The 26155-nt window shown below is 50.1% G+C and overlaps 1 protein-coding gene across 2 annotated transcripts in view; it reads left to right on the plus strand.

Annotated features, from left to right (window-relative positions):
• akt1 (v-akt murine thymoma viral oncogene homolog 1) overlaps positions 1–26155 on the plus strand; it is a 236340-nt gene that overhangs the window by 105371 nt on the left and 104814 nt on the right. The window lies entirely within an intron of this gene.

Raw genomic sequence — 26155 nt, forward strand, 5'->3', positions numbered from 1 at the left:
TGTGTGTCTCTCTCTCGCCGTGTGTGTGTCTCTCTCTCGCCGTGTGTGTGTCTCTCTCGACGTGCGTGTCTCTCTCTCGCCATGTGTGTGTCTCTCTCTCTCGCCGTGTGTGTGTCTCTCTCTCGCCCTGTGTGTGTCTCTCTCTCTCGCCGTGTGTGTCTCTCTCTCGCCGTGTGTGTCTCTCTCGCCGTGGGTGTGTGTCTCTCTCTCTCGCCGTGTGTGTGTCTCTCTGTCTCGCCGTGCGTGTCTCTCTGTCTCGCCGTGCGTGTCTCTCTGTCGCCGTGTGTGTCTCTCTGTCGCCGTGTGTGTGTGTGTGTGTCTCTCTCTCTCGCCGTGTGTCTCTCTCTCTCGCCGTGTGTCTCTCTCTCTCGCCGTGTGTCTCTCTCTCTCGCCGTGTGTCTCTCTCTCTCGCCGTGTGTGTGTCTCTCTCTCTCGCCGTGTGTGTGTCTCTCTCTCTCGCCGTGTGTTTGTCTCTCTCTCTCGCCGTGTGTGTGTCTCTCTCGCCGTGTGTTTGTCTCTCTCTCTCGCCGTGTGTGTGTCTCTCTCGCCGTGTGTGTGTGTCTCTCTCACTCACCGTGTGTGTGTGTCTCTCTCTCGCCGTGTGTGTGTCACTCTCTCTCGCCGTGTGTGTGTCACTCTCTCTCGCCGTGTGTGTGTGTCTCTCTCTCTCGCCGTGTGTGTGTGTCTCTCTCTCTCGCCGTGTGTGTGTGTCTCTCTCTCTCGCCGTTTGTGTCTCTCTCTCTCTCGCCGTGTGTGTGACTCTCTCTCGCCGTGGGTGTGTCTCGCTCTCTCTCGCCGTGTGTGTGTCTCTCTCTCTCGCCGTGTGTGTGTCTCTCTCTCGCCGTGTGTGCCTCTCTCGCCGTGTGTGTCTCTCTCTCTCGCCGTGTCTGTCTCTCTCTCGCCGTGTGTGTCTCTCTCTCTCGCCGTGTGTGTGTCTCTCTCTCTCGCCGTGTGTGTGTCTCTCTCTCTCGCCGTGTGTCTCTCTCCCTGTGTGTGTCTCTCTCTCGCCGTGTGTGTGTCTCTCTCTCGCCGTGTGTGTGTCTCTCTCTCGCCGTGTGTGTGTCTCTCTCGCCGTGCGTGTCTCTCTCTCGCCATGTGTGTGTCTGTCTCTCTCTCGCCGTGTGTGTGTCTCTCTCTCGCCGTGTGTGTGTCTCTCTCTCGCGGTGTGTGTGTCTCTCTCTCTCGCGGTGTGTGTGTCTCTCTCTCTCTCGCCGTGTGTGTCTCTCTCGCCGTGGGTGTGTGTCTCTCTCTCTCGCCGTGTGTGTGTCTCTCTGTCTCGCCGTGCGTGTCTCTCTCTCGCCGTGTGTGTGTGTGTGTGACTCTCTCGCCGTGTGTCTCTCTCTCTCACCGTGTGTCTCTCTCTCTCGCCGTGTGTCTCTCTCTCTCGCCGTGTGTATCTCTCTCTCGCCGTGTGTGTGTCTCTCTCTCTCGCCGTGTGTGTGTCTCTCTCTCTCGCCGTGTGTGTGTCTCTCTCTCTCGCCGTGTGTGTCTCTCTCTCTCGCCGTGTGTGTGTCTCTCTCTCTCGCCGTGTGTGTGTCTCTCTCTCGCCGTGTGTGTGTCTCTCTCTCTCGCCGTGTGTGTGTCTCTCTCTCGCCGTGTGTCACTCTCTCTCGCCGTGTGTCTCTCTCTCTCGCCCTGTGTGTCTCTCTCTCTCTATCTCTCTCTCGCCGTGTGTGTGTCTCTCTCTCTCGCCGTGTGTGTGCCTCTCTCTCTCTCTCTCTCGCCGTGTGTGTGCCTCTCTCTCGCCGTGTGTGTGTGTCTCTCTCTCTCGCCGTGTGTGTGTCTCTCTCTCTCGCTGTGTGTGTGTGTGTCTCTCTCTCTCGCCCTGTGTGTGTTTCTCTCTCTCTCGCCCTGTGTGTGTCTCTCTCTCTCTCGCCGTGTGTGTGTCTCTCTCTCTTGCCGTGTGTGTGTCTCTCTCTCGCCGTGTGAGTGTGTCTCTCTCTCTCTCTCACGCCGTGTGTGTGTCTCTCTCGCCGTGTGTGTGTCTCTCTCTCGCCGGGTGTGTGTCACTCCCTCTCTCGCCGTGTGTGTGTGTCTCTCTCGCCGGGTGTGTGTCTCTCTCTCGCCGGGTGTGTGTCACTCTCTCTCTCGCCGGGTGTGTGTCACTCTCTCTCTCGCCGGGTGTGTGTCTCTCTCTCGCCGGGTGTGTGTCTCTCTCTCTCGCCATGTGTGTGTTTCTCTCTCTCTCGCCGTGTGTGTGTCTCTCTCTCGCCGTGTGTGTGTGTGTCTCTCTCTCTCGCCGTGTGTGTGTGTGTCTCTCTCTCTCGCACTGTGTGTGTCTCTCTCTCTCTCTCGCCGTGTGTGTGTGTCTCTCTCTCTCGCCGTGTGTGTGTGTCTCTCTCTCTCTCTCACGCCGTGTGTGTGTCTCTCTCGCCGTGTGTGTGTCTGTCTCTCTCGCCGTGTGTGTGTCTGTCTCTCTCGCCGTGTGTGTGTCTGTCTCTCTCGCCGTGTGTGTGTCTGTCTCTCTCGCCGTGTGTGTGTCTGTCTCTCTCGCCGTGTGTGTGTCTCGCTCGCCGTGTGTGTGTCTCTCTCTCTCTCGCCGTTGTGTGTCTCTCTCTCTCTTGCCGTGTGTGTCCCTCTCTCTCGCTGTGTGTGTTTGTGTGTGTGTGTCGCCGTGTGTCTCTCTTTCGCCGTGTGTGTGTGTCTCTCTCGCCGTGTGTGTGTGTCTCTCTCTCTCTCGCCGTGTGTGTACGTCTCTCTCTCTCTCTCGCCGTGTGTGTACGTCTCTCTCTCTCTCTCGCCGTGTGTGTGTGTCTCTGTCTCTCTCTCGCCGTGTGTGTGAGTCTCTCTCTCCGTGTGTGTGTGTCTCTCTCTCGCCGTGTGTGTCTCTCTCTCTCGCCGTGTGTGTCTCTCTCTCTCTCTCGCCGTGTGTGTGTCTCTCTCTCTCTTGCCGTGTGTGTGTCTCTCTCTCTCGCCGTGTGTGTGTCTCTCTCTCGCCGTGTGTGTGTCTCTCTCTCTCGCCGTGTGTGTGTCTCTCTCTCTCGCCGTGTGTGTGTCTCTCTCTCTCGCCGTGTGTGTGTCTCTCTCTCTCGCCGTGTGTGTGTCTCTCTCGCCGTGTGTGTGTGTGTGTCTCTCTCGCCGTGTGTGTGTCTCTCTCTCTCGCCGTGTGTGTGTCTCTCTCTCTCGCCGTGTGTGTGTCTCTCTCTCTCGCCGTGTGTGTGTCTCTCTCTCTCGCCGTGTGTGTGTCTCTCTCGCCGTGTGTGTGTCTGTCTCTCTCGCCGTGTGTGTGTGTGTCTCTCTCGCCGTGTGTGTGTCTCTCTCTCTCTCTCGCCGTGTGTGTGACTCTCTCTCGCCGTGTGTGTGTCTCTCTCTCTCGCCATGTCTGTCTCTCTCTCTCGCCATGTGTGTCTCTCTCTCTCGCCGTGCGTGTGTCTCTCGCCGTGTGTGTCTCTCTCTCGCCGTGTCTCTCCCGCTCTCTCTCTCGCCGTGTGTGTGTCTCTTCTCTCTCGCCGTGTGTGTGTCTCTCTCTCTCGCCGTGTGTGTGTCTCTCTCTCTCGCCGTGTGTGTGTGTCTCTCTCTCTCGCCGTGTGTGTGTCTCTCTCTCGCCGTGTGTGTCTCTCTCTCTCGCCGTGTGTGTCTCTCTCTCTCGCCGTGTGTGTCTCGCTCTCTCGCCGTGTGTGTGTCTCTCCCTCTCTCGCCGTGTGTGTCTCTCTCTCTCTCGCCGTGTGTGTGTGTCTCTCTCTCGCCGTGTGTGTCTCTCTCTCTCTCGCCGTGTGTGTGTCTCTCTCTTGCCGTGTGTGTCTCTCTCTCTCGCCGTGTGTCTCTCTCTCTCTCTCGCCGTGTGTGTCTCTCTCTCTCGCCGTGTGTGTGTCTCTCTCTCGCCGTGTGTGTGTCTCTCTCGCCGTGTGTGTGTCTCTCTCGCCGTGTGAGTGTCTCTCTCTCGCCGTGTGTGTGTCTCTCTCTCGCCGTGTGTGTCTCTCTCTCTCGCCGTGTGTGTGTCTCTCTCTCTCGCCGTGTGTGTGTCTCTCTCTCTCGCCGTGTGTGTGTCTCTCTCTCTCTCGCCGTGTGTGTGTCTCTCTCTCTCTCGCCGTGTGTGTGTCTCTCCCTCTCTCGCCGTGTGTGTCTCTCTCTCTCGCCGTGTGTGTGTCTCTCTCTCTCGCCGTGTGTGTGTCTCTCTCTCTCGCCGTGTGTGTGTCTCTCTCTCTCTCGTCTTGTGTCTCTCCCTCTCTCGCCGTGTGTGTCTCTCTCTCTCGCCGTGTGTGTGTGTCTCTCTCTCGCCGTGTGTGTGTGTCTCTCTCTCTCTCTCTCACGCCGTGTGTGTGTCTGTCTCTCTCGCCGTATGTGTGTCTGTCTCTCTCGCCGTGTGTGTGTCTGTCTCTCTCGCCGTGTGTGTGTCTCTCTCGCTCGCCGTGTGTGTGTCTCTCTCTCTCTCGCCGTTGTGTGTCTCTCTCTCTCTTGCCGTGTGTGTCCCTCTCTCTCGCTGTGTGTGTTTGTGTGTGTGTGTCGCCGTGTGTCTCTCTTTCGCCGTGTGTGTCTCTCTCTCTCGCCGTGTGTGTCTCTCTCTTTCTCTCTCTCGCCGTGTGTGTGTGTCTCTCTCTCTCCGTGTGTGTGTCTCTCTCTCTCTCTTGCCGTGTGTGTGTCTCTCTCTCTCGCCGTGTGTGTGTGTGTCTCTCTCTCTCTCCGTGTGTGTGTCTCTCTCTCTCGCCGTGTGTGTGTCTCTCTCTCTCGCCGTGTGTGTGTCTCTCTCTCTCGCCGTGTGTGTGTCTCTCTCTCTCGCCGTGTGTGTGTCTCTCTCTCTCGCCGTGTGTGTGTGTGTGTCTCTCTCGCCGTGTGTGTGTCTCTCTCTCGCCGTGTGTGTGTCTCTCTCTCGCCGTGTGTGTGTCTGTCTCTCTCGCCGTGTGTGTGTCTGTCTCTCTCGCCGTGTGTGTGTCTCTCTCTCTCTCTCGCCGTGTGTGTGACTCTCTCTCGCCGTGTGTGTGACTCTCTCTCTCGCCATGTCTGTCTCTCTCTCTCGCCATGTGTGTCTCTCTCTCTCGCCGTGCGTGTGTCTCTCGCCGTGTGTGTCTCTCTCTCGCCGTGTGTCTCTCCCGCTCTCTCTCTCGCCGTGTGTGTGTCTCTCTCTCTCGCCGTGTGTGTGTCTCTCTCTCTCGCCGTGTGTGTGTCTCTCTCTCTCGCCGTGTGTGTGTGTCTCTCTCTCTCGCCGTGTGTGTGTCTCTCTCTCGCCGTGTGTGTGTCTCTCTCTCGCCGTGTGTGTGTCTCTCTCTCGCCGTGTGTGTCTCTCTCTCTCGCCGTGTGTGTCTCTCTCTCTCGCCGTGTGTGTCTCGCTCTCTCGCCGTGTGTGTCTCGCTCTCTCGCCGTGTGTGTGTCTCTCCCTCTCTCGCCGTGTGTGTCTCTCTCGCCGTGTGTGTGTGTCTTTCTCTCGCCGTGTGTGTCTCTCTCTCTCTCGCCGTGTGTGTGTCTCTCTCTTGCCGTGTGTGTCTCTCTCTCTCGCCGTGTGTCTCTCTCTCTCTCTCTCGCCGTGTGTGTCTCTCTCTCTCGCCGTGTGTGTGTCTCTCTCTCGCCGTGTGTGTGTCTCTCTCGCCGTGTGTGTGTCTCTCTCGCCGTGTGTGTGTCTCTCTCGCCGTGTGTGTGTCTCTCTCGCCGTGTGTGTGTCTCTCTCGCCGTGTGTGTGTCTCTCTCTCGCCGTGTGTGTGTCTCTCTCTCTCGCCGTGTGTGTGTCTCTCTCTCGCCGTGTGTGTGTGTCTCTCTCTCGCCGTGTGTGTGTCTCTCTCTCTCGCCGTGTGTGTGTCTCTCTCTCTCTCGCCGTGTGTGTGTGTCTCTCTCTCTCTCGCCGTGTGTGTCTCTCTCGCCGTGGGTGTGTGTCTCTCTCTCTCGCCGTGTTTGTGTCTCTCTGTCTCGCCGTGCCTGTCTCTCTCTCGCCGTGTGTGTGTGTGTGTCTCTCTCTCTCGCCGTGTGTCTCTCTCTCTCGCCGTGGGTGAGTCTCTCTCTCTCGTCGTGTGTGTCTCTCTCTCTCTCGCGGTGTGTGTCTCTCTCTCTCCGTGGCTGTGTCTCTCTCTGTCTCTCCGTGGGCGTGTCTCTCTCTCTCTCGCCGTGGGTGTGTCTCTCTCTCTCTCGCCGTGGGTGTGTCTCTCTCGCCGTGGGTGTGTCTCTCTCTCGCCGTGGGTGTGTCTCTCTCTCGCCGTGGGTGTGTCTCTCTCTCGCCGTGGGTGTGTCTCTCTCTCGCCGTGGGTGTGTGTCTCTCTCTCGCTCTCTCGCCGTGTGTGTGTCTCTCTCTCTCTCTCTCGCCGTGTGTGTGTCTCTCTCGCCGTGTGTGTGTCTCTCTCTCTCGCCCTGTGTGTGTCTCTCTCGCCGTGAGTGTGTATCTCTCTCTCTCGCCGTGTGTGTGTGTCTCTCTCTCTCTCGCCGTGTGTGTGTCTCTCTCTCTCGCCGTGTGTGTGACTCTCTCTCGCCGTGTGTGTGTCTCTCGCCGTGTGTGTGTCTCTCTCTCGCCGTGTGTGTGTCTCTCTCTCGCCGTGTGTGTGTCTCTTTCTCGCCGTGTGTGTGTCTCTCTCTCGCCGTGTGTGTGTCTCTCTCTCGCCGTGTGTGTGTCTCTCTCTCGCCGTGTGTGTGTCTCTCTCTCGCCGTGTGTGTGTCTCTCTCTCGCCGTGTGTGTCTCTCTCTCTCGCCGTGTGTGTCTCTCTCGCCGTGTGTGTCTCTCTCTCTCGCCGTGTGTGTCTCTCTCTCTCCCTGTGTGTGTCTCTCTCTCAAGCCGTGTGTGTGTCTCTCGCCGTGTGTGTCTCTCTCTCGCCATGTGTCTCTCTCGCTCTCTCTCTCGCCGTGTGTGTGTCTCTCTCTCTTGCCGTGTGTGTGTGTGTCTCTCTCTCTCGCCGTGTGTGTGTCTCTCTCTCTCGCCGTGTGTGTCTCTCTCTCTCTCGCCGTGTGTGTCTCTCTCTCTCGCCGTGTGTGTCTCTCTCTCTTGCCGTGTGTGTCTCTCTCTCTCGCCGTGTGTGTGTGTGTCTCTCTCTCTCTCGCCGTGTGTCTCTCTCTCTCGCCGTGTGTCTCTCTCTCTCGCCGTGTGTCTCTCTCTCCCTCGCCGTGTGTGTCTCTCTCTCCCTCGCCGTGTGTGTCTCTCTCTCGCCGTGTGTGTGTCTCTCTCTCGCCGTGTGTGTGTCTCTCTCTCGCCGTGTGTGTGTCTCTCTCTCGCCGTGTGTGTGTCTCTCTCTCTCTCGCCGTGTGTGTGTCTCTCTCGCCGTGTGTGTCTCTCTCTCGCCGTGTGTGTGTGTCTCTCTCTCGCCGTGTCTGTGTCTCTCTCTCTCTCGCCGTGTGTGTGTCTCTCTCTCGCCGTGTGTGTGTCTCTCTCTCTCGCCGTGTGTGTGTGTCTCTCTCTCGCCGTGTGTGTCTCTCTCTCTCTCGCCGTGTGTGTCTCTCTCTCTCTCGCCGTGTGTGTGTCTCTCTCTCGCCGTGTGTGTGTCTCTCTCTCGCCGTGTGTGTCTCTCTCTCGCCGTGTGTGTCTCTCTCTCGCCGTGTGTGTCTCTCTCTCGCCGTGTGTGTGTCTCTCTCTCGCCGTGTGTGTGTCTCTCTCTCGCCGTGTGTGTGTCTCTCTCTCGCCGTGTGTGTGTCTCTCTCTCGCCGTGTGTGTGTCTCTCTCTCGCCGTGTGTGTGTCTCTCTCTCGCCGTGTGTGTGTCTCTCTCGCCGTGTGTGTGTCTCTCTCTCGCCGTGTGTGTGTCTCTCTCTCGCCGTGTGTGTGTCTCTCTCTCGCCGTGTGTGTGTCTCTCTCTCGCCGTGTGTGTGTCTCTCTCTCGCCGTGTGTGTGTCTCTCTCTCGCCGTGTGTGTGTGTGTGTCTCTCTCTCGCCGTGTGTGTGTGTGTGTCTCTCTCTCGCCGTGTGTGTGTGTCTCTCTCTCTCTCGCCGTGTGTGTCTCTCTCTCTCTCTCGCCGTGTGTGTCTCTCTCTCTCTCTCTCGCCGTGTGTGTCTCTCTCGCCCTGTGTGTCTCTCTCTCTCGCCCTGTGTGTCTCTCTCTCTCGCCGTGTGTGTCTCTCTCTCTCGCCGTGTGTGTCTCTCTCTCTCGCCGTGTGTGTGTCTCTCTCTCGCCGTGTGTCTCTCTCTCTCTCGCCGTGTGTCTCTCTCTCTCTCGCCGTGTGTCTCTCTGTCTCTCGCCGTGTGTCTCTCTCTCTCTCGCCGTGTGTCTCTCTCTCTCTCGCCGTGTGTCTCTCTCTCTCTCGCCGTGTGTCTCTCTCTCTCTCGCCGTGTGTCTCTCTCTCTCTCGCCGTGTGTCTCTCTCTCTCTCGCCGTGTGTCTCTCTCTCTCTCGCCGTGTGTCTCTCTCTCTCTCGCCGTGTGTCTCTCTCTCTCTCGCCGTGTGTCTCTCTCTCTCTCGCCGTGTGTCTCTCTCTCTCTCGCCGTGTGTCTCTCTCTCTCTCGCCGTGTGTCTCTCTCTCTCTCGCCGTGTGTGTGTCTCTCTCTCTCTCGCCGTGTGTCTCTCTCTCTCTCTCTCTCGCCGTGTGTGTGTCGCTCTTTGTTGCCGTGTGTGTCTCTCTCTCTCTCGCCGTGTGTGTGTCTCTCTCTCGCCGTGTGTGTCTCTCTCGCCGTGTGTGTCTCTCTCGCCGTGTGTGTCTCTCTCGCCGTGTGTGTCTCTCTCTCGCCGTGTGTCTCTCTCTCTCTCGCCGTGTGTCTCTCTCTCTCTCGCCGTGTGTCTCTCTCTCTCTCGCCGTGTGTCTCTCTCTCTCTCGCCGTGTGTCTCTCTCTCTCTCGCCGTGTGTCTCTCTCTCTCTCGCCGTGTGTCTCTCTCTCTCTCGCCGTGTCTCTCTCTCGCCGTGTCTCTCTCTCTCTCGCCATGTGTCTCTCTCTCGCTCGCCGTGTGTGTGTCTCTCTCTCTCTCTCGCCGTGTGTGTGTGTCTCTCTCTCGCCGTGTGTGTGTCGCTCTCTGTCGCCGTGTGTGTCTCTCTCTCTCTCGCCGTGTGTGTGTGTCTCTCGCCGGGTGTGTGTCACTCCCTCTCTCGCCGGGTGTGTGTCTCTCTCTCTCTCGCCGGATGTGTGCCTCTCTCTCTCTCGCCGGGTGCGTGTCTCTCTCTCGCCGGGTGTGTGTCACTCCCTCTCTCGCCGGGTGTGTGTCTCTCTCTCGCCGCGTGTGTGTCACTCTCTCTCTCGCCGGGTGTGTGTCACTCTCTCTCTCGCCGGGTGTGTGTCACTCTCTCTCTCGCCGGGTGTGTGTCCCTCTCTCGCCGGGTGTGTGTCTCTCTCTCTCTCGCCATGTGTGTGTTTCTCTCTCTCTCGCCGTGTGTGTCTCTCTCTCTCTCTCGCCGTGTGTGTGTGCGTCTCTCTCTCTCGCTGTGTGTGTGTGTGTCTCTCTCTCTCGCCCTGTGTGTGTTTCTCTCTCTCTCGCCCTGTGTGTGTCTCTCTCTCTCTCGCCGTGTGTGTGTCTCTCTCTCTCTCGCCGTGTGTGTGTCTCTCTCTCGCCGTGTGTGTGTGTCTCTCTCTCTCTCTCACGCCGTGTGTGTGTCTCTCTCGCCGTGTGTGTGTCTCTCTCTCGCCGGGTGTGTGTCACTCCCTCTCTCGCCGGGTGTGTGTGTCTCTCTCGCCGGGTGTGTGTGTCTCTCTCGCCGGGTGTGTGTCTCTCTCTCGCCGGGTGTGTGTCACTCTCTCTCTCGCCGGGTGTGTGTCACTCTCTCTCTCGCCGGGTGTGTGTCACTCTCTCTCTCGCCGGGTGTGTGTCACTCTCTCTCTCGCCGGGTGTGTGTCACTCTCTCTCTCGCCGGGTGTGTGTCTCTCTCTCGCCGGGTGTGTGTCTCTCTCTCTCGCCATGTGTGTGTTTCTCTCTCTCTCGCCGTGTTTGTGTCTCTCTCTCTCTCGCCGTGTGTGTGTGTGTCTCTCTCTCTCGCCGTGTGTGTGTGTGTCTCTCTCTCTCGCCGTGTGTGTGTGTGTCTCTCTCTCTCGCCCTGTGTGTGTTTCTCTCTCTCTCGCCCTGTGTGTGTGTCTCTCTCTCTCTCTCGCCGTGTGTGTGTGTCTCTCTCTCTCGCTGTGTGTGTGTCTCTCTCTCGCCGTGTGTGTGTGTCTCTCTCTCTCTCTCACGCCGTGTGTGTGTCTGTCTCTCTCGCCGTGTGTGTGTCTGTCTCTCTCGCCGTGTGTGTGTCTGTCTCTCTCGCCGTGTGTGTGTCTGTCTCTCTCGCCGTGTGTGTGTCTGTCTCTCTCGCCGTGTGTGTGTCTGTCTCTCTCGCCGTGTGTGTGTCTCTCGCTCGCCGTGTGTGTGTCTCTCTCTCTCTCACCGTGTGTGTCCCTCTCTCTCGCTGTGTGTGTGTGTCGCCGTGTGTCTCTCTTTCGCCGTGTGTGTGTGTCTCTCTCGCCGTGTGTGTGTGTCTCTCTCTCTCTCGCCGTGTGTGTATGTCTCTCTCTCTCTCTCGCCGTGTGTGTGAGTCTCTCCGTGTGTGTGTGTCTCTCTCTCGCCGTGTGTGTCTCTCTCTCTCTCGCCGGGTGCGTGTCTCTCTCTCGCCGGGTGTGTGTCACTCCCTCTCTCGCCGGGTGTGTGTCTCTCTCTCGCCGCGTGTGTGTCACTCTCTCTCTCGCCGGGTGTGTGTCACTCTCTCTCTCGCCGGGTGTGTGTCACTCTCTCTCTCGCCGGGTGTGTGTCCCTCTCTCGCCGGGTGTGTGTCTCTCTCTCTCTCGCCATGTGTGTGTTTCTCTCTCTCTCGCCGTGTGTGTCTCTCTCTCTCTCTCGCCGTGTGTGTGTGCGTCTCTCTCTCTCGCTGTGTGTGTGTGTGTCTCTCTCTCTCGCCCTGTGTGTGTTTCTCTCTCTCTCGCCCTGTGTGTGTCTCTCTCTCTCTCGCCGTGTGTGTGTCTCTCTCTCTCTCGCCGTGTGTGTGTCTCTCTCTCGCCGTGTGTGTGTCTCTCTCTCGCCGTGTGTGTGTGTCTCTCTCTCTCTCTCACGCCGTGTGTGTGTCTCTCTCGCCGTGTGTGTGTCTCTCTCTCGCCGGGTGTGTGTCACTCCCTCTCTCGCCGGGTGTGTGTGTCTCTCTCGCCGGGTGTGTGTGTCTCTCTCGCCGGGTGTGTGTCTCTCTCGCCGGGTGTGTGTCTCTCTCTCGCCGGGTGTGTGTCACTCTCTCTCTCGCCGGGTGTGTGTCACTCTCTCTCTCGCCGGGTGTGTGTCTCTCTCTCGCCGGGTGTGTGTCTCTCTCTCGCCGGGTGTGTGTCTCTCTCTCTCGCCATGTGTGTGTTTCTCTCTCTCTCGCCGTGTTTGTGTCTCTCTCTCTCTCGCCGTGTGTGTGTGTGTCTCTCTCTCTCGCCGTGTGTGTGTGTGTCTCTCTCTCTCGCCGTGTGTGTGTGTGTCTCTCTCTCTCGCCCTGTGTGTGTTTCTCTCTCTCTCGCCCTGTGTGTGTCTCTCTCTCTCTCTCGCCGTGTGTGTGTGTCTCTCTCTCTCGCTGTGTGTGTGTCTCTCTCTCGCCGTGTGTGTGTGTCTCTCTCTCTCTCTCTCACGCCGTGTGTGTGTCTCTCTCGCCGTGTGTGTGTCTGTCTCTCTCGCCGTGTGTGTGTCTGTCTCTCTCGCCGTGTGTGTGTCTGTCTCTCTCGCCGTGTGTGTGTCTGTCTCTCTCGCCGTGTGTGTGTCTCTCGCTCGCCGTGTGTGTGTCTCTCTCTCGCCGTTGTGTGTCTCTCTCTCACCGTGTGTGTCCCTCTCTCTCGCTGTGTGTGTTTGTGTGTGTGTGTGTGTGTCGCCGTGTGTCTCTCTTTCGCCGTGTGTGTGTGTCTCTCTCGCCGTGTGTGTGTGTCTCTCTCTCTCTCGCCGTGTGTGTATGTCTCTCTCTCTCTCTCGCCGTGTGTGTGTGTCTCTCTCTCTCTCTCGCCGTGTGTGTGAGTCTCTCCGTGTGTGTGTGTCTCTCTCTCGCCGTGTGTGTCTCTCTCTCTCGCCGTGTGTGTCTCTCTCTTTCTCTCTCTCGCCGTGTGTGTGTGTCTCTCTCTCTGTGTGTGTGTCTCTCTCTCTCTCGCCGTGTGTGTCTCTCTCTCTCGCCGTGTGTGTCTCTCTCTCTCTCTCTCTCGCCGTGTTTGTCTCTCTCTCTCGCCGTGTGTGTATCTCTCTCTCTCTCTCTCTCTCTCGCTGTGTGTGTATCTCTCTCTCTCTCTCTCTCTCTCTCTCTCTCTCTCTCTCTCTCTCTCTCTCTCTCTCTTTCTTTCTCTCTCGCCGTGTGTGTGTGTCTCTCTTTCTCTCTCGCCGTGTGTGTGTCTCTCTCTCTCTCGCCGTGTGTGTGTCTCTCTCTCTCTCTCGCCGTGTGTGTGTCTCTCTCTCTCTCGCCGTGTGTCTGTCTCTCGTCGTGTGTGTGTGTCTCTCTCTCTCGCCGTGTGTGTGTCTCTCTCTCTCTCTCTTGCCGTGTGTGTATGTGTTTGTCTCACTGTCTCGCTCTCTGCCTCTGTGTGTGTGTGTGTCTGTTTCTGTGTGTGTGCGTGTGTGTATCCCTTGCTCTCCCTATCTATGTCTCTTTCTCTCTCTCTGTCTCTCCCTCCCCACCCCATCAGGTCGCAGTGGCACAGTGGTTAGCACTTCTGCCTCACAGCGCCAGGGATCCTGGCTCAATTCTGACCTTGGGTGATGTAGCGCACAAAGACTCCGTGAGACGAATAGAGTGAAGTGGATGAGGCTTTATTAAGCGTGTCTGTTCCCCTGCAGCTCGATAGTAGAATGGCCTGCGGGGGAGGGCTCCGGCTTCTTATACTCCGCCTTCAGGGCGGAGCTAGAGGTCAACGGCCAACCAGGACCCGGGATCTGTCAGCCAATGACATTAGGGCTTCCAGTCCCACATGACCCCTAATACATACTACCACAGGTGATTGCGTGGAATTTGCACATTCTCCCACTGTCTATGTGGGTTTCATCCGGGTGCTCCGGTTTCTTCCCCCAGTCCAAAGATCTGCAGGTTAGGTGGATTGGCCATGCTAAGTTTCCTTTCGTGTCGAAAGGTTAAGTTGGGTTCTGAGGACAGGACAGGGGCGTGGGTTTAGGTAGGATGTTTTTTCGGAGCTGTGGTGAATGGAACTACTGTTAATTCACCAGTGCACTGTGATATCATGTTACTGCTGTATCGTGTTACGTTATGTGTTTAACCCTGTGGGCTCCAGCTGTGGGCCATTGTACGGCTTCACCCACAGGGGGATATGTCGGGGCATGTACGGGCTCGCCCATGGCTCCACCCCTTACAGGAAGTATAAAGGCAGCTGACCTGCAGGGCCGCATTCATTGTTGTACCGGTCACAGGCAGGCTCAGTTGTAAGCTGATTAAAACCACAGTTTACTTCTCAACGTGTCTCTCAGTGAATTGATGGTCGCATCAGGAGGATTGGTGCAGACTCGATGGGCCGATGGCATGCTTCTGCACTGTAGGAATTCTATGAATCTAAATGCTAGGATACCCATAATCTGATGCAGGAAGTGACAGCTTCCTACTAAACAGAACCAATAAAGCCCTGAACTTGTTAAAGTTAATACTGAACCCAGAAGGCTGCAAAGTGACTAGTAGAAAGATGAGGAGCTACTTCACCCTTGGTCTCTTCTGGTTTTCCCCTAAGCGTGCAACATATTGTTCTATTTATTTTTTGTGTGGGTGTTATGCTTCCCTTTTTCTCCCCTCCCACCTTTCCATTGTTCTGTTCCGCTTTTTCTAATGTCTTCTTTTCTAAAGAGGGGCTGTACACACAATGTGACTGTCCCCCTCAACCGATGCTGCCCTGCGTGCCTCCACTTTTTTCTTGTTTTTAAGATCTCCAGCATCTGCAATACTTTGATCTTTGGTCAAAAAAGATTGCTGTTAAAGTGTGAAGAGGATCGCTGTTTAATAAATGGACACAAGTATTTAATGGAAAGAGGAACTACTCTTGTTGAGTTGAATTTTCATGTGCTGATGTTTGTTCTATATTTTATGAATTATCAACCTGAAGAGGCGTGATAGGAGTGAACTGTGAGATTAATGTGCTACTATTGTTCTTTTAAATATTAATTTTCCTAAAATCCTTTGGATAACTTCAAGAACACAGAGCTAAGGGACCAAAGGAAAACCGCATTTTTTCAGAACATTCATTGACAAGTATTCAAAACATTTTAATGATCTATAGTTAACAGCTCATTTAGTAATCAGCAGGTGTTGATAGACTTTTTTAAATAAACAATATCTTGGAGGACATTTTATTTTGAGAAGCTTAGTTTTTATATACTTTGCACACTGCTGAAACTTATTTCTGTTATGTCTCAATTAAAGTAGATTGTTTGTGGATCTCAAACGTTAACATTTAATCACAAATTTCTCATTGGATTAGATTCAGTTACTTTCATATTAAAACTGTAGCTGACATTTTTATTCTTTTTTGAAAAAAAAATTCCTATTAAGGGGCAAATTAGCGTGGCCAATCCGCCTACCCCTCACATCTTTGGGTTTTGGGGGTGAGACCCACGCAGACACGGGGAGAATGTGCAAACTCCACACGGACAGTGACCCAGCAACAAGTTCAGAAGATAAAATGTTGTGCCATGAGTTGAGAATCTCCAGAACTTATTGTTTAACTTATGCCACTCCACTGTTTGGTCCATGCAAACAGCATCTTACAATTGGCCTGCCCCCTATTTTTTAAGAACCTGCTAGATTGTCAGTTAACCTTGGTTGAATTTAACAGTGTTAAGTACCTTCTTAACAAAACTATGATTTTTAATGCAATGCCAATCAGTCTATCTGGCCTGACAGTGTAAACTGTTCAGTCTCCTTCCTGCAAGTAGTAAATTGTTGTTAGAGATGTTAAAAATGTGACATTTAAAATTTATGCTCTTTATTTTTTTGTAACTTTTCCTTTTGTCGGTCTTTTGTTCCCTCTCTTAATCCAGTCTTTCTTTCCCTTTCTTTATTTCTCGTTCCGGACCTGATTTAACTCCAATTTCCCTTTCTGCTCCGTTCTTCCACTGTTTATTTCTTAATCCCTAAATTTCATCAGTTAAGGAAATATACTGTTGGTCCCACCGTTCACATAAGTTCCTGGTTGCCCTTGACAATGTGTAATAGCTTGCACTTCCAGAAAGTTATGGCACCGAATCCTTTCGTACTGAGGGTGCGGGATAAAGTTTGACTGAGATGTCCACTCCGACAAAATCTGGCATTCCTTCCATTCTTTCCAAGCAAACAAATCACTGTAGTTGTGAATAGTTTACTTTGTGCTTTTAATTTTTAACTTTAAGCATGATTTTCATGCTTGCAAAAGCAGATTTGTGAAAAACAAACTGGAAAATGGAGTAGGTACTGATTTTTGTATGAGAAGCTTTGAATAAAAATATCTGAGTTGAACTCAGTATTTAATAGTCCACAGCTGTAATTATCCTATAAAATTACCGGGCAGCACGGTAGCATAGTGGTTAGCACTGTGGCTTCACAACGCCAGGGTCCCAGGTTCGATTCCCGGCTTGGGTCACTATCTGTGCAGAGTCTGCACGTTCTCTCCGTGTCTGCGTGGATTTCCTGTCCGGTTTCCTCCCACAAGTCCTGAAAGACCTGCTGTTAGGTAATTTGGACATTCTGAATTCTCCCTCTGTGTACCCGAATAGGCGCTGGAATGTGGCGACTAGGGGATTTTCACAGTAACTTCATTGCAGTGTTAATGTAAGCCTACTTGTGACAATAATAAAGATTATTATAATTATTAATAAGTTAAAGCACGATTAATTATACCATACCATAACTGTTAGTGTGCCGGGACATCCTGAGGTCCTGAAAGATGCTGTGCAAATTCAAGCCTGTCTTTTCTTTCTCTTAAAGGTTTCTTAAGTCATATGAATCCTATGGTTGTCATCCTGTCAGTATATAAACTCTGCTACTATATTCACAGCCACCCTCCCAACCTTGTCACCCACTGCTGCCTCTCCTCTCACATGATCACAACCACAAACACAACCATCTCTGACTGCTTCCTTGTATCTCTCACCAACTGCATCCGCCTTCTAATCCTACTTCCTCCTGCATCTGTTCCTTTCGAAAACTTCTCCCCAACGCAACTTTAACAACTGTGTTTTTGAACTACAGCTATACATCTTTTGGCCCTCCATTTACCAAGATACTTCCCTCATTTCCATTTTGATGCCCTAGTCCCCATTATTTCGTGTGGTTAAATACTGGGAAGTTTGAAGCGGACGGGTGCGACTCGCTGTATTCCCTGCGGTGTGCTTCCCGGGGGCGTGAGGTGGCCGGCAGCGGAATTTTGTGGTCTCGCTGCTGCCAGTGGGATTTCCCATTGAATCCTCCCTCAGCTGCTGGGAAACCCGGGGCGGGGGTGCATCATCGGTGGGACCAGAAGATCGTTCTAGTGTGAACAGCCAGAAGATCCCCCCCCCCCCCCCCCCCATTGTCTTCCAAAGATGTGCATTGCAGGTGGATTGGCCACACTAAATTGCCCCTTTATTGGAAAAGTTAAAAAAAAAAAGTATGTGACTTAAATATATGTTGCTTTTGTCGTGTATTTCAACTCTGTTACTGTTGTGAGTTTTAAAAAGCAACTAACATTTTGAATTTGTTGCTTGTGCTTTTTATAGCGGCAGGTATTTGGTGCAATTTCATTTTATTACAATATTCACACTTGGATGTACACCACGGTTACAAATCGATCAAATGAGCATTGTGTCATAGTAAACATGATGGAGAGTCACATAACTAATTCAAGGGCTAAAGAATACATTGTTTTCTAATGTGCTGTTTAATTCATGCCCTCCTGTATGTTCTGTAGTATAACATGTCAGAAATATGGGAGTTTTTCTTTCCTTTTCTGAGTCAAAGATGCTAGCTCAAGATCTCTCATCCCTAAAACTGGAATATAGGGCAGGATTCTCCTGGGGCCGGGCCGGAGAATCCCCGCATCCGGGCCACGCCGCCACGCGCTGGCCGCGGAGAATCGGTGTCATTGGCGCTGGCGCGTTTGGCGCGGTGCCAGTTGTGGGCCACTGTAAACGGCCGGTCCACCGATTCTCCGGCCCGGAAGGCAGAGTCCCGCCGGCGCCGTCGTCACCTGGTCGCAGCCGGCGGAAACTCTGCACGCAGGGTCAGGGGGCGGCCTGTTGGGGGGGGGGCTCTGACCCCGGGTGGGGCCCTCCGATGGGGCCTGGCCTGCGATCGGGGCCCACCGGTCGGCGGGCCAGCCTCTCGCTCCCCGAGCCTATTTTCTTCCGCGCTGGCCCACCGCGCTTGCGCAGGTTGCCGCCGGTGCCTCTGCGCATGCGCGGATCCCGCAGTGCACAGTTCGCGCCGGGATGGGAGGCTGGAACGGCGCGAACCGCTCCAGCGCTGTGTTTGCCCCCTGTAGGGGCCAGAACCGGTACTCGCAGCAGCCCGTTCATTCCGTTGTGAAACCCGACGGCGTTTCCGACGGCGTGGACACTCTGCCGCCGAATGGGAGAATCCGGCCCAAAATCTAGACACCCAATCTATTATCTTGCATCAAAATGAGCTATATTTACAAAATGTAGTATTTTAATATACAAAATAAGATCTTGACACTAAACTGCTCTGTTTGATGTGTATGCCACTGGGTGGATCCATTTGGTTGATGTTCCACCAGACCCCAGTCATCCAAAGACCGACTGTTACTTCAGTTAGTAATGCAGGTTTATGTCTTCTGTTCATCCTCTACATTCTGCTTGCACAATTTACTGGATGGTAATTGAAATCCACATGAGCATGGATTAGAGCAAGAGGGGAAGGATAATCTATAACGTGTCTCACCTTTGTGATGCACTCTATTCTTCATTCAGATGTAAGTGCCGCAAGAGTAGCTAACACATTGCACAAAGTAGAAAAAATGTATTTCTCAAGATGATTCAACATCTGTATCTTGTTAGTGAGGAATAGTGGATATGGATAATTGCAGAATATAGCTTTGACAGCAGCATTTTAAGTTTTTGGATTTGAAATTTGTAAATCCCAGGTAATGTTACATATTGCTTCCTCTATCTCCATCCTTGCTTACCTTTTACAATTCCTTAGTTTGTTCCTTTTTTCATGTTTGTAAATATTTTTTAAAAATTACTTTTTTCTTTTTAAAAACACTTCCACCGGATTATTTTCAGCTAAATGACACAATGGGACATTCCATTGAAATACTAATTAAATGTCCAATGGAGTAATGTCATGTATGTTAGCTCAAGTTTGCGGCTATAACCTTCTCGCGATTCACTCCCATAACTAGTATTTTCGGAACAATAGTGGCCACGGGAGCTGCTTACCCTTTCAGTGGGAACTTACACTTTTCTGTCCTAGGGAGGGTAACAAAAAAAGCAGAAGGGGTGAAAAATAACAGCAGACATCACATACTCATAACTTTATGACTGAAGTTTATTGTGCTCTACATTAGGATTTATATTTTAAAATCATTGTTAATTTTCAGTATTTACTAATTAGTTGAATATGGAGTGATCTCATTCGACACACTGTTGAAAAGGCAATAGAGCACCTGATTGAGTTTCTCTGGCTCCGATTAACAGCAGAATGTCAGTACGATACAGTTTTATTGATTTCAGATCGGTTCTATCCGTAGCCTCAGATGTTTTAACAAAACAGCATGGGCTGGATTCTCCGGTTCCCCATCCCTGTATTTCTTGGTGATGGCCGTTCATTGGTGGCAGGATTCTCTACACATGCTGCTTGTCAATAGGAGACTCCATTGAAGCCACGTCACACCTCCGTGAAACCCGGGCGCGGGCGGAGGTGAGTTGCCAGCAGGAAAAGTGAATCACAACGACCGGAGAATTCCGACCCATTTGTTTAAGTGGCGAAGTGCTCGATTGCTAATTTTTTTGCTGCTTGATAAGAGGTTATTAGTTTTGCTGATGACCTGTCCCTCAAAGCACTTTTTACACCGAATTTGCTAAAGTGGCATTATTTGGTTTATAAGTGGATTCAGTGTCAAAAAATTTGTGATATGAAGTACGTCAGTGCACTCCTGAGCTAAGTAGAATCAAAATATGAGTTATCATGTAATCGTAGTACATTACTTTGTACAATTGGCAGCTGGTATGGATGCCACAGTGTGCCATCTAATGCATCATGTGGTGATGTGCTTGAGTTCATTCCCCAGAATGCACTGAGCCAAAACATACACTAAGATCTCTTATTTTTCACGACGGATGCAACATCTCTCAAATAATATGCCTAACCTTGATTCATGATCCAACTTCCATCAGCATGTTATAGCCCAGCAATATGCATTATTCGAAGGAAAGCTGCAGTAATCTCTTAACACTGGGTATATTATCATAGAATTTACAGTGCAGAAGGAGGCCATTCGGCCCATCAAATCTGCACCGTCCCTTGAAAAGAGCACCCCACACCTTTACCCCATCCCTGTAACCCAGTAACACCACCCCACCTTTTTGGACACTAAGGGCAAGTTAGAATGGCCAATCAACCTAACCCGTACATCTTTGGACTGTGGGAGGAAACCGGAGCACCCGGAGGAAATCCACGCAGACGCTGGGAGAACGTACAAACTCCACACAGACAGTGACCCAAGCCAGGAATCGAACCTGGGACCCTGGAGCTGTGAAGAAACTGTGCTCCGGGCTGCAGGTTAATATAGCACCTCCCATGAGGGAAAGCATTTTCGAGTATTTTACAGGGGAGAGAGGAATGTTCCTTGCAGGAGTTGGGAAGGACTGGAACTGAAGAAATGGTTGAAGAAGAATGAGAAGACAAAATTATTTTGGGAGAATGTTCCATAGAGCAGAGCTTTGTGGCTGAATGTTGAGTGGGGAACAAATAATCCAGGGTTGGTAGAGCAGAGGTTGTACTATGACATGGCTGGGAAAAGGTCACTGAGAAAACTGGAAGAACTTGAACACTAGGATCTTGATCTTTATGCTTATGTATGTGGAGGACATCATGATGGATGCACATAGTCCATTTGAATTCTTACAGTGTAGAAGGAGGCCATTTAGCCCATCGACTCTGCACCAACCCTCTGAAAGACCTAGACCCACTCTCCCATCCTATCCACATAACCCCACCTAACCTGCACATCTTTGGAATCTAAGGAACAATTTAGCATGGCCAATCCACCGAACCGGCGCATCTTTTGTTGGAAAAAATTGGCTACAGAGTTCTGGATTAACTGAAGTTCACATACAAGGTTTTTAAAAAAAAAAAATTTAAAAAATTTAGTGTACCCAATTAATTTTTTCCAATTAAGGGGCAATTTAGCGTGGCCAATCCACATAGTCTGCACATCTTTAGGTTGTGGGGGCGAAACCCTCGCAAACACGGGGAGAATGTGCAAACTCCACATGGACAGTGACCCAGAGCCGGGATCGAACCTGGGACCTCGGCGCCGTGAGGCTGCAGGGCTAACCCACTGCACCACCGTGCTACCCTGTTCACGTACAAGGCTGACCATATAACTTATGGATGATTAATTCAAAACTTTAGGGAAGTGAAAGTTGATAACTGATGTCTGAAGAATTAGCGATAGTGAAATTAACCTTGAACTTTGACGAATATGGAATGCCTTTTCTTTCTGACCAGTTTCTGTTCCAATGCATGGGAGCCCCTCCAATGGCTACTGAGCTGTCAAATTTCACTATTGTATTCAGTCTTCTACAATTCAGTTTTAATTGAAGGTTGTGGGTGGGGTGGGGTGGGGTGGGGTGGTGTTGTGGCACAGTGGTAGTGTCCCTATATCTGGGCAAGAAGCTCTGGGTTCAAGACCCACTTCAGGACTTGATGGCCACGGGAGGTATGTTCCTAGCATGGCCAAACATATTGATTGTCAGCCTGCAAATCCCTCCAGTGTGCCTGATGGTGTGGAAAGAGAGGGAGGATTTTCTGGTCAGCCATACTGCAGAAGGCAACGGCGAACCAGGGCAGTACTTTGCCAAATATAAGCATGAACCAATCCAGTGGATGTCCATGGCTGCGTATGCTCCCTGAGGGCATCATACAGGGAGGAGGATTGAGGATTTAGTCCAGTCGCGCATGTGTAAAAGTATTGTTGGGAGACTCGTGTATTGTAATGTACAAAGGAATCTAACTGCTATAATCAGATGTTTACTGTTTTTCCCTTCTATCTTTAACAAAAAACTTTAGGACATTTTAAAGTCTTTCCTCCCTTTTGTTTTTGCGCAGTTTTGCTCCTGATGCACTATTTCTCTCGTCGACCTGTTTTCTGCTTAATATTTTCTTGCATGCTTCATGCAGTGTTACAAAGCAAAAGTTTTTAATGTTGCTGTACATTGACTGAAAAGAGTTTTATTTAAAGAAAAAACCCATGCAAGATGATATTCCAGGCCATTCTCTTTATCTGCTTTAAACCAAACATTCAGACACTTAAATATTTTTCTGCTGGTTATTCACTCATCCAGCCAAGTTGCTGTTGCCAAAGACGGATAATCAAGCAAAAACTTTACTTTTGACCAGCTGCTCCATTTGAACATAAGAAATGAAGAGCTAGTGCATGGGAGATAAACGCGGCACTTTTTGCCACGCAATTCCATGTGGTGTGTTTGTGTTGTTGATGGTGAGAATGCTTGGGCTGTGTAAGTGGAATGTTTAGCCTAAGGCACAGAGCTGTTCTTTAGTTGTACCTAAGTTACTATGTGTGCTTTTTTCAGTCAACAATTCGCAATGTTCAAATCATACTGTGAGGCCATTTATGGGTATGACATGATGAGGCCGTTGCTATTGAAAAGGTGTTCCAAGGCAGCTTTAAACAAAGAGAATAAAACCCAACTTGTTTAGATGGCACAATTGGTGCTTTTGTTCAGAATGTGCAACTTTCCCCGTTAGTTTGTTTGAAGAAATTGTATTGCGTAGGCTGCAGCTGAGAAAGTGGAGCAGGAACATTGTCCAGCAATTATGGCTAAGTGCCCACCGGATCTTCTATACATGCAGGGGGTCTGTCTAGCTGCCCGTGTGCCAGGCTTTCATTGAATTATTGTAAGCCAGATGCAAAAGCTTGCTCTCATTTCACAAGGTTTGGTAACGCATGACAGAATGCGCCTCTTAGTGGAGTACAGATTTGATAATCTGGTAGCCCAGACTGAATTAGTATTGTAAGCTTTTCCACAGGCAGTTTTATCCAAGCTAAGTTTCAGAATGGGAGTATGGCATTTAATACCCAATTATGTGTTCATTTCCAAGTAGTACATCAGGAGGAATTCTTTAGGATGCAGTTGATGCTGCGGGGTGTTGAACACTATTTAAATGCTGAACAGAGAAAATAATACTGTTAATGTGTAATTCATTTTATGTTTGCTAAATGTCAAGTAAAAAGTAAATTGTATTGGAGCAGATGTTGGGATTTGGCTGCAACTTCAATGCTGACAGCCATTACTGTCGGTTGTCTACAGGCTTTCGTAAGCCTGCTGTGTAGGTTCTTCGGTGTGGAGAGTCAGCTCGTTTTACAACTGCTTCTGACATTGTGAAGTAAAACATTTCTATGTACAATTTTGGTGAAGAGGGAATAACATGAACAAATATTTTTGATAGTGGGAACGGACAAAACTTTCTCAGGCATTTAGAATATGCGATGAGTTTATGCAACAGTGCAAAGTTGTTGTATTGACTGCCTGTTTCAAATTGGGTGAATAAAGTAATTGTGGGCAAAGGTTGTGTTGTGGGGAAACAAAATTGCCAAGCCTGCATGACTTATAATGGAAGTATATACTGAGGTACGGTATTGTAGTGGTTATGTTACTGGTCTGGTAACCCAGTGGCCTGGACTAATATCGAATATGAGTTCAACTTTCACTGTGGCAGTTTCAGAATTTGAATTCGATTTATTAAAAAAAAAAATCCTTGAAATACCAAATTGTGGTAAATGTCCAACTCACATGGAAACCTGTTGTCCTTAACCAGTTTGGCCTATACATAACTCTAGTTCTTTGACGTAACTGCCTTGTGAAGTTGTCCAGCTAGCCACTTGGTTCTATCCGGGCAACAAGGCTTGGGCAATAAATGTCAGACATCCCAGTGATGCCCACATCCCAAGAATGAATCCAAATTCTTTAGCAGTTGAAAAACACAATAATAAAGCTTCCTTGGAGACCAGATTATGTTTTTGATACATAAAGTAATAGGCCTACCACCACCACATGCTGTTATTAGAACTTTACTGAAAATGTCTTAAGAAGACAACAAAAACAATTGCAAAGTCGCTGAAGAATAGCGGGAGAGATTTGTATGCGAGCCATTTACAATTTTTTGTTTTAAATTTAGAGTACCCAATTCATTTCTTCCAATTCGGGGACAATTTAGCACGGGCAATTCACCTACCCTGCACATCTTTGGGTTGTGGGGGTGAAACCCATGCAAACACTGGGAGAATATGCAAACTCCACACGGACAGTGACCCAGAGCCGGGATCGAATCTGGGACCTCGGTGCCGTGAGGCAAGCCATTTACAATTTAAGATGTATAACCGAACGCCACAACTTGGTAACCCTGCATATGAGTTCCAGTGCTTTAACTTTTATTGTCTTCAACCAGAACCCAGGGATTGTGTGGACAGAAGCCATAGTTCTATGTAGATGACCATTTTTGAGGTTGCTCATGGCATCTTTGGCATGCACAACATTTGGATCTTGAAGTGTTCATGTGAATTTAAAAAAATATATAATTTTGATGCTTGCTTACTGCAGTTACCAAATGTTTTGGACTGGAAATGTTAAGCAATGTTCAATGTGCTTGTTTTTTTGTCTCTCCTCTGCATCACCTTTGCTACAAAGTGCGCTTGTCTGCAGTGATGAGAAAATCCTGGATTTTAAAAGCTTAATCAGTCAGGGCCAGTACATTTGACTAACATTAATCTGGGATTCCAACACATGGTACTCATCAAGAATCCAGTTTTATACTGAACTTTGAATATGTTTGAATTTTAAAAAGGTAAAATCATATAACCCAATGGGGTGGCACGGTAGCACAGTGGTTAGCACTGTTGCTTCACAGCGCTAAGGTCCCAGTTTTGATTCCCGGCTTGGGTCTGGAGTCTGTACGTTCTCCCCGTGTCTGCGTGGGTTTCCTTTGGGTGCTCCGGTTTCCTCCCTCAAGTCCCGAAAGACATGCTGTTAGGTAATTTGGACATTCTGAATTCTCCTTCTGTGTACCCGAATGTAGCTACTAGGGGATTTTCACAGTAACTTCTTGCAGTGTTAATGTAAGCCTACTTGTAACAATAATAAAGATTATTATTATGTTTAAAAGGAAACAGGAATTGATTAAGAAAATACATGCAGTTTTGCCCAAACTCTTTTTTTAATCAAGGTTATTGTTGAGCTAGTGATTCAGATGCTGTAACATTGGCCCGTGGCTTGCTTTTCGATTGAGACCTGTTGGGCTGAATTAACCTCCTGTGTTGTAAGTTTCAATGTTTCAAGTTGAAATATATGCCCTGTTTTAAAAATGCAGAAGCATTTTTTAACATTCACACTTGGATCAGGACGGCTTGAAAGCTTAGGTTTCAGCACTTTCACATTGAACTATTACTCATCTTGTATCTGAAATCTCACACTTTCATTTTTGTAATAATTACATTAGCTTTGCAAAGCATAGTGATTGTCTTCTCAGCGTCCCTCCTAGATTGAAGGTTCCCATGGAAAGTAGCGTAGTGTGGATGGCCCTGGAATTACTAATCACTAATATTAGTGCAACAAACTATCTGCAATACTGATGTGTACAGATTATGAAAATGCAACCATTCATACTCTATACATGTCCATATTCAAGGCAGTGTACTTTGAATGCTGGCGGGATATTTGCTCTTCCTTATTTTTAACATTTATGGTTCATTTAGGCTAAAAAGAAAAAGGAATGTGATCACTACAGTACAGCTTTCACTTTGTTGTCCTTGGACCAGTAGCATCCAGTGATATTCCATGGAGCTGTCATTCTCTTACTTTCCCATTTTTGATGCTCATTGCAACACGAAAGTGTGAAAAACATGATGGGCTAGAACGTACTGTAGCTGGGGTACAATTCTTCAGGGAGTTCAGGAGCAGGGGGACCTTGGGGTACCTGTGCACAAATCATTGAATGTGGCAAGGCAGGTTACTGAAACATATAGGATCCAGAATTTTATAAGTAAGGGCCTGCAGTGCACGAGCAAAGAGTAATGACAAACTGTATAAAATGCTATTTTGGTCTCAACTGGTTTATTGCAGGAAGGATGTGAAGGCATTCGAGAGGATGCAGAAAAGATCCAGAAGAATGGTTCCGGGGATGAGGAACTTCAGTTATGTAGTTAGATTGTAGAAGCTGGGGCTGTTCTCCTTGGAGAGGAGAAAGTCGAGAAGAGATTTGATAGAGGCATTCAAAACCATGAGAGGTCAGAATGGGAGGAACTGTTCCCTTTCTTGGAAGGTTGGGAAAACAAAGAGGACACCAATCCAATGTGGCTGGATAAAGAAGCAATTGCGGCATGAAGAAAATATTTTTCACGCTGAGTAGTTGGTATGCATTGCCCGAGGATGTGTTGGAGGCAGATTCCATTGTAGCTTTCAAAAGATACTTATGTCATTGTCTGATGAGGGAAAATTTTGCAGGGCCACTGGATAAAGGCAGGTGCATTGTCCATTCGAGAGCTGGCACAGACGCAACGGGCCAAATTACCTCCTCCTGTGCTGTAACTATTCTATGATTTTATTCTATGATTTGTGCATAGATAATGGTGAACCCGGTTAGCGACCCAGTTAACATCACTTTTTTATTTTTTATATATATATATATATATATATGTGTGTGTGTGTGTTTTTATGTATATCCAGGGGGTACTGCTTTAAAATTGGTGATTGCCCTGAAGTATTTTTTCTCCTGCAGGGTTTTGCCTCCTTGGAGCTCTCTGCCTCAGAAGGCAATAGACGTGGGTTACTGAATATTTTTAAGGCATTGATAGATAGATTCTTGATTGGCAAGGGAATTCAAGGTTATTCGGGGTAGATGGGAAATGTGTAACTCAACGCATATAGATCAGCCATGATCATATTGAATGGTGGAGCAGGCTTGAGGGGCCGAGTGGCCTACTTCTATTTCTTATGTTAAATAGCCTTTTGTGTGGTACCTTAGCGAATGTTTTTTTGGAAATCCAAGTATATTACATCTACTTGATCCCCTTTATGTATCCTGCTCATTACTTAAATGTTGGTCTACTCACACTGTTTATGCTTAACAGGGGTTAATCCATTTTCATAATCACATCATCATAATGCGTGAATTCACTAAGCTCAATTGTTAAATCCGCTGATCAGGAAGTA

The sequence above is a fragment of the Scyliorhinus torazame genome, chromosome 2 (genome assembly GCF_047496885.1).
Source record: "Scyliorhinus torazame isolate Kashiwa2021f chromosome 2, sScyTor2.1, whole genome shotgun sequence".
Lineage (NCBI taxonomy): Eukaryota > Metazoa > Chordata > Chondrichthyes > Carcharhiniformes > Scyliorhinidae > Scyliorhinus > Scyliorhinus torazame.